Raw genomic sequence first — 7652 nt, 5'->3', positions numbered from 1 at the left:
AATTATTACCAATGAAAGCATTTGGTAATAATCCCACCCCCTTGATAATCAACCAAATTCACTTTATTCACTCGTGTAAAGTCGTGCAACACTTAGGAGAACTGCAACCGTTGGAAGAGCTGCTTCCCTATGACTTTAAGAGCCTATTTAATAAAACAAACAAAAATCTGTTACAAAAAAAGGTTAAGTATCAAGTATTTACCTAAGTGTTAAGTCTGGCATATGGCATTTTCAAATTTAGTGACACTGTCACCTCAAGACAAGCAAAGCACGGGTATCATAATGTTCCATGTTGCATATGTCATGATGTTTCAAAGTTCAGACCCAAAAATGCGGGACTTGAACGGGTCGTTGTGGAGAATAATGGCCTTTCTCAGTAAAAGCTCAAACGATCTCTTGGGGAAAGTGGATCCAAACACAGAAAACACAGACACAAAACAGGAGTCCTGACAGCATACGGTTCCTAGCACAATTGACAAATAGTTAAATACCATTTCTTAGAGTTGGGTGGGTAATAGTTGTAAAAACGGCTCCTCCAAACAAACCCTTTCCTTTGGCCTTATTCTACAAATTCTGCTACAGTGTCTTTTACAGGATATTCTATCAGGCTTGAGGAAAACCTGTCAGCAGCTAACGTAAGTGAGAGCAACAATTAGATGTATGTCCGTCAGACATGGGCAATGTGGAGTCAACAAGTCATCTCCATGTCATGTATTTGTTCTACCCAGCCACTGAAGCAGGTGAGTCCAATCTTCACCGTGAATTAACCTCTGCAGATTGGACTCACCGGGTTAATTGGCTGGGTAGATTAAATACATGACATGGAGATGACTTGTTGACTCCACATTGCCCATGTCTGATGTCCGTTGATTTGCTTTAAGTATTCTGTCTATTTTGTCCAAGTTTTTGATGGTTATTCAATCCACAGGGGAAAAGTTGTCCTGTGTGAAACTTAGTGCCCTATGTGCATGATGTGGAATGAAGAGAAAGTGAGTTCTATATTTAATTTCTGTTAAAAAGTTTAAGGACAGTCAAACACACATGGCTGCAATTTTAAGCTATGTGCATGCAAAGATGCATTTCTACACAAGCACAGCTGGAAGATCAGAGTTCAGCTCGCAGTACTGGACCATTCTAGGCTATTTTCTCCCCTGCTGCTGCTGCATTGTTCATTTGTGTACATGCAGAATCTGCACCGCTGCACACCAGGTGGGCTGGTCCAACATGATGAGAAAATTGAGAGCAGTTGTCTCAAACTCAAATTCTTGAGGTCAAGTGCCCTGCATCTTTCAGATGAGTCTCTTGCCCTGCACACTTGAATCTAATTGCTAAACAAGTCGCAGTCAAGCTTTGCAGAAATATGCAAATGAGCTAATATTTAAGCGAAGATTGTTGAAGCAGTGACACATTTGCTGTGGGCAACTTGCCCTTGGGGACTAGAGCTAAGACCTCTTACCTTTAGGTAGAATTTGCTTCCCAAGCAGATTTGTTATAGGCTTATTCTGAGGGTGCATGGCCTTGGATGGTAAGGTCTGATGGGGACACTTTTGACCTTTTGGGTTATCAATTGGGCACTGCCTTATTTAAAACAGATGAGGTCTACTGGTATGATGTTACATCCTGCCCCCTGTTTTAACTTGTCTGATCAAAAGGAATTCCTAAATTATACCCAAATAAAATATTTCATTAAATTCTGTTAATTTTTGGATATAGAGGCTGGTGAAAAGGTATATAGAACTTTGAATATTTCTCTCTCATTGTTCTCGTTTCTGTTTAAATATGTAAATGTTTCCTTGTATTGTCATTAAAACATTTTCTCTGTTTTCTTTAAATATTTCAACATTTTAGTTAGTATATTCATACAGTTTAGGTCTGGATTGCCATGGCATTACAAGGCATTAATGTAGGTTCTCTCGTATTTTTTTTAATATTAAACCCTGTGAATTTTAAGCTACTTTGACCCCTGAGCAGTGGTAACTAAGGGGCAGATTCTCAGAAATAATGCCAAAATTCCCAAAGTAGAAGGAAAAACGTTTTTGTTCTTTGCTTTTTTGGAGCAATGACGATTTATTGATCTGTGTGTATTGCATAATTCAAAGTACGGTATATCAGGAAGTGTTTGCTTTAGGATGGAAATCTTGTATGTCTAAAACCAGTCCTTTATTGTACATTTTCTTAGCTTGTCTGTCTGCAATATTAACCAATATGATGTGTTGAACTAGATCTACTATTTTCACAACTTTTGTGAGGTAGTTTTTTTTATAAAGTAGAGCATTAATTCATAGAAAGGTTTATTTGAAATCAAAGTTTTCTGCCCAACAGCAATCATGAACTGAACAGCATCATTCTATACCCAGCAATTGTAGAATCTAGGCTCATCATGGGAACTGTCGTACCACCCTGTAGGTCACACTGGTCATGTTCAATCAGAGAACAGGATACTTTTTTTGTATAGCATTACTGATAACTTAGCAACGGAGAAGTCATGAAAAAAATGCATTCTTGGCGAACTGAGTTTTTCAAGTTTCCCATTTTTATCACCCTGGGTTGAAGTGTTGTGAGTAGTAAAATTTGTTGTTGTTTCTCAGAACTTTTCATGTAAAAATTATATACTTGAAGTTTCCATGCTTCCAATACTCGAGTATAAGTTATCTATGGTTTATTGTTCAATAAAAGGGATGAAGAATCTGGTGCAACTTAAACTCTAGTGTGATACATCCTCAGTGACCCCTCACACCCCCACCATGGACTGTTCTCCCTGCTGCCCTCTGGAGAGAGACTTTGCAGCATTTGCTGCATGACTTGCAAGTTCTGCTATCAGACTCTAATCAAGACTCTGAATTACACTTTTAAACTTTATATTTGCACTACCAACAGGACTGTTTTTTTTTATAATCACTTTAAACAGAATACAACACAACGTTCTTCTGAATTTTGCACCACATTTATTTTTTTGCACTGAACCTTTCCATATCAATGCCTTTTGCACCATGTCTTTAAACTGGTTTTCCTTTTCTCATACACTGTTTACATTCTGATCACTGCTGCACTTAATGGAAATGTTCTAAATTGAAATGTTCATTTCACTGTTAAGCTGCTAATTCACTGTTGAAAAGCTGTATGCAATTAAATTTTGTTTTGGAAAACACTCTGTGTATACAAGTTGACAATAAAGTTTGTCCAAATCTAATTTATGATACCCACACTACAGTATGTGTTCTTCAGTTGGAATGTGAAGTAATTTATCGCAAGGGTGTGGAGGAAGTGCAAATAAACACTATCTAGAACATTGGAAAAACTACAAGGACAAAGTTACAAATTGATCAGCTCTGCAGTACATCTTTATTGTCATGTTTTATATGCAACAATATATATTTATTGCAGCATAATAAATTTACTGGTTTACCTGCATTGACCTAGATATTTGGAAACTGGGTCATTTACAGCTAAAATTTAATTCTATTAAAAAATACTTTATTAATCCCAAAGGAAAAATAAAAGTTGCAACTCAATGGCTTTTTCCTACAGGTTGTTGAATATGTTAATGGATGTAGGTGGGTAGGATCTTCTGTAGCAATCTGTCTTGCACCGCAGAAGCCTTTGACTGAATATATTAGGTTGGATGGTCATTGTTGTCAATAACATTTGTAATTCTATGAAGAATTCACCTTTGTGAAATCATCTAAAGAGGTTCTACAGGAGTTTGTAGAACAATGCCAACCTTTTTTGTCAGCTTCGGCAAAACACTTCACCCACATTGCTGACTGATAATCAGAGGGCTAAGTGGCGCCTATGTACGATAGCATTGCTTCTATTAGTGAGCCCTACTGCAGCTATGGCTTCAATGTAGTTTGCCACCATCAGTGTGTGCTTGAATGACTAAATGTAGTGAGAATGCTTTGGTCAGGTCCCCTGATTTAAAAAAGCACTATATAAGTACAGGCCAGTTACCATGCTTTTACCATAGCAGACCATAATAGATTACCCTCTGCACAACAGACTTATACAACATATGCACCATCTTACTGCAAACACAGAAGGACCTGAGCTTCCTAAAGTATAATCTTCTTTGTCCTGTCATAAAGCGGGACAAATGGTATTCAAGGTGAGACAGCCAGTACGAAAGTTCAAAACGTTTATTAAAACAAAAACAGACAGAACAGAAACACGCTGCTTTGGAACTGTGACCGCAGTGACTGCAGATGCGGGTAACAACCCATCACTGATTCTGGTTTAACAGATCCGGGTTCCAGGAATCCAGAGTGCAAAGGCAGGTTCAGGGTCCCGTGTGTCGAGCTTCCAGCTCTGACAGAAAGGCACCTTGGAGGCAAAATGCAGCAGGAGTCTAACAGAGGCTCAGGCGAGCAGACATGACACGGCCAGTGAATGAGAGGGAACAGAATCAGGCTAACAGAATCACTAGGGAAATGCTGAAATGCTCTCACCATTGGTTAGGGAAATAACTCACCTGAGGAACACTGGCTTAAGAATAAGGTCCTGACTGGAAAAATGATAAAAACCCTGGAACTAACTAAAATTAACAAAGCTGACTGACCGGAGAAACAGAAATAAAACAGGGAACAAACAAACAATGACCAGCCATGAATTCTGTAACTGAGCCCAATATAAGGGAAACCTGCATTTGGATGAGATTAGTGATAATTGAGAGCTGGAGAGAGTTAAGCAGGTAAAAGGCATGAGTGATTTAGGTGAGCTATCAGGGCAGATCATGACATGTCCAGCCTTTCAGATGACTTCACAGTATTGTCTCCAATCGAGTTTATTGTCCTGGTGAAGACCAAGGTGTTTATATACCTCCACCACCTCCACTTCTTCTACCATGATGTTAACAACATTCAACTTAGTCCTGTTTCACATGCAGCATCAGATGACTGATTCAAATCAATGCCATAAAGTGGTTCACCAGCTCCCTTTAGTCAGCTTCCCCATTGCTGATCCACATGATTGCAGAGACATCAGAACATTACTGCAGATGAGAGGACTCTGTATGCACTAGAAGTCAGAAGTTTAGAGAGTAAAAATAAATGGTGAGAGTACCAGAAGCAGGAACAGACTTGTTTTAAGAGCAGGGGTGGATAGGGAAAAAGGACAAATATAGTGCATCCTCACCTTTTGACTGCAAAGGGTGCTTTTAGCATCCATCCTGTCTCCCACGAGGACCATTTTGACATGCATTTTGACCTTCAGTAGGGCACTTTAGCACACACTTTATGGGGAGTTGCAGCCTAGTGGTTAGGGCATAGAGCTTGGAATCCTGAGGTTCAGAGTTCGAGCCCCACACCCACAGACTGCTACTCTGGGTCTCTGAGCAAGACCCTTAACCCCACACTGCTTCCCGGGTGCCCCAAGATGGCAGCTCACTGCTTTCAAAGGGGATGGGTTAAATACAGAGTTAAATTTCTCCAGTGTGGGATCAACAAAGTTTAGTAAATGTTCAATTACATTTTACAGCAATCAAGCCACAAGCTTCTCAGAGACCACATGACACACAATAGCAATGAGAGAAGAAGGGGTGTGGCATTTTTTTATTAATAACTGCTGGTGTAGCCCAGAACATGTTACAATTACTGAGAGATTTTAAAGAGTGCAGTGCAAAGTACATTGAGCAGCTACCTGTTGAGCTGTCGCACATGGAACTGTACCAAATGGAGGAAATTCTTGTACCTCATTGCCATCAATAGCAACTTTGATCTGTGCCTCATCTCCTCACAGGACACTTGAACTTGTGCATGAAGTTGACCATCACATTTATGACACTCCATGTCATATGTCATAGTTATCACTGCAAGGTTGTTTGGAATTTATTTAGCTCATCACTAGATGGTGCGCCAGCATGAAAACTTTACACACTGGGGCTTTAATGGAGAACTACATATTGAATTTGAAGCAAGAATAGGGTGACCAGACTTCCTTTTTTTCCCGGGCATGTCCTACTTTTCATACCTAAAAAAATGTGCGGGGGGAATTTCAAAATCGTCCAGGATTTTGGTCGCCTCTGTGTTCAGAGTGTTTTGAGTCAGTGTTTGTTTTTCTCTCTCCCACTGCTCCCGTGTCCCGCATCTCAGTCTAATATCATCAGATCTGTTGATTTGAGACATCTTATCTGCGGTTGCATTTCAATGCGTACAGAGTAACTACTAGACACACAGCAGCACTCAGTGAATATTAACCAGCAGCTACTTCTATAGATGCTAGCTATAAAAGCTATAAAAGCTATAAAAATCTTAGATAAAAAACCAATCAGGTCCCATCACTGTGTTAGTCTGAACAATTTTAAAATGCTAAATTTTGAGAACTTTGTCATATTTGCTCAGTTAAAACTTGTTTACAAATGCTTGCACGATCAGGCCCCTGAGGTTTTGAGTGACTGTGTAATTCCTCTCAGAGCTGTGGGCTCAGTCACAAGAGGAGCCCACAGTGGAAACTGTCAAGTACCCAGATGCTAAACCTCCTTCGGACAATCAGCTTTCACTGTACAAGGCACCAAAACATGGATATATTACCTGCAGAACTGAAGGGAAAGTCAAACTGGGTCCTTTTTAAACATAAACAAAGACTTTTTATTGAGAGATCAGAAATGTGAACATTAATAATCTAACTAACCTGATCTTGTTTCTGTGATGTTTTAGTGTGTTTTGTTCTGTTGTTTCTTGTGTACAGTTACTGTGTTCTGTGTAAAAGCCTAACTGGGGACAGACATTGAGAATTAGCCTTAGCTAAAATGTTGTAGTGTGTGACATGATGCATGAAACATACTCGTCCCTATCAAAAAAACGAATAAAATAAAAATAAAAATTAAATAGATACTTATGTAAAAGTTAGGGGACGAGTTGGTTAAAAATAATTAGAGAGGCCACCGAAAAATCTGTTCGTTAGACATACAGAGCTTTTTCAGCTAAAAATGGCAACAGATTGTAAGTTTATACAAGTTATTATTATAATGCAAGAAGCATGAGAAAACATAGTTTGTTCTTCTTTACTAGTTAAAACGATCTGGGCTTCTTAGAGGACCATGACTCCCAGTTTCAGGGTTAAAATTAACATGTTTTCTTATTGAACAGAAAGAATCGGACAGCAGAGCTTCTACATACCTTGACATTTTGTTTCTGGCATCATTATATTAATAGATAGGTTCATAAATCTTTTTAAACTGCGAGAAGTAGGGAGAGCTGCAGATTTAAAGGTGAAACAGATTTATTGGGATATGCAACATGCAATAAAATATATCTCCAAGTTTACCAGAAAATATACAAGAAAAAAATATGATATGCTATATTCAGGGGCGGATCTAGAAAAATATTTATGGGGTGGCAAGAGGGGGGCAGGAATTTTTTAGGGGTGGCAACATATGGCATTTGTTTACACTGAATTTAATCACAGTTATCACAGTTTGGTGAGAATAGTATGTAGAGTGTTTCATGTGAAGCAGTTCATATTAGAAATACATCGTACAATGTGATCTCACTTAATAGGAGATAGAAGAGTGATAACACTACTTCTAGAGGGGCCTTATGACAGGACAGGTATTAAGGTAAGACACAGGTGCTGAGTAGTAGATGTGTGAGATTGACTGTCAGAGAGGCAGCTTTGCAGCATTTGCACAACACAAATCTATAGAAAGAAAAAGTTCC

This window comes from Cyprinodon variegatus, unplaced genomic scaffold (assembly GCF_000732505.1).
Source record: "Cyprinodon variegatus isolate N-32 unplaced genomic scaffold, C_variegatus-1.0 Scaffold676, whole genome shotgun sequence".
Lineage (NCBI taxonomy): Eukaryota > Metazoa > Chordata > Actinopteri > Cyprinodontiformes > Cyprinodontidae > Cyprinodon > Cyprinodon variegatus.
Note: the sequence above shows the minus strand (reverse complement) of the source record.